This window comes from Notothenia coriiceps, unplaced genomic scaffold (genome assembly GCF_000735185.1).
Source record: "Notothenia coriiceps isolate Sejong01 unplaced genomic scaffold, NC01 NC01_scaffold00019000, whole genome shotgun sequence".
Classification (NCBI taxonomy): domain Eukaryota; kingdom Metazoa; phylum Chordata; class Actinopteri; order Perciformes; family Nototheniidae; genus Notothenia; species Notothenia coriiceps.
In genome coordinates this window covers 1261032-1261239 of record NW_011351701.1, presented here as the reverse complement: position 1 = coordinate 1261239, position 208 = coordinate 1261032, and positions in this window count along the sequence as shown.

The window sequence follows — 208 nt, the reverse complement described above, 5'->3', positions numbered from 1 at the left end:
GTCATTTACGGACGTGTCACTTCCTCCCTCACTTCCTGTGGTTTTCCTGGTTGTCACACTCCTACGCTGACAAACCGACGGCTCATATCTGAGTTTCTGTCTGTTTAGATGTCCCACACACACACACACACACACACACACACACACACACAGTGCTGTAACAGCGACAGGATGATGAGTGAGGAGAGATGGGTGCATATTGATGCCT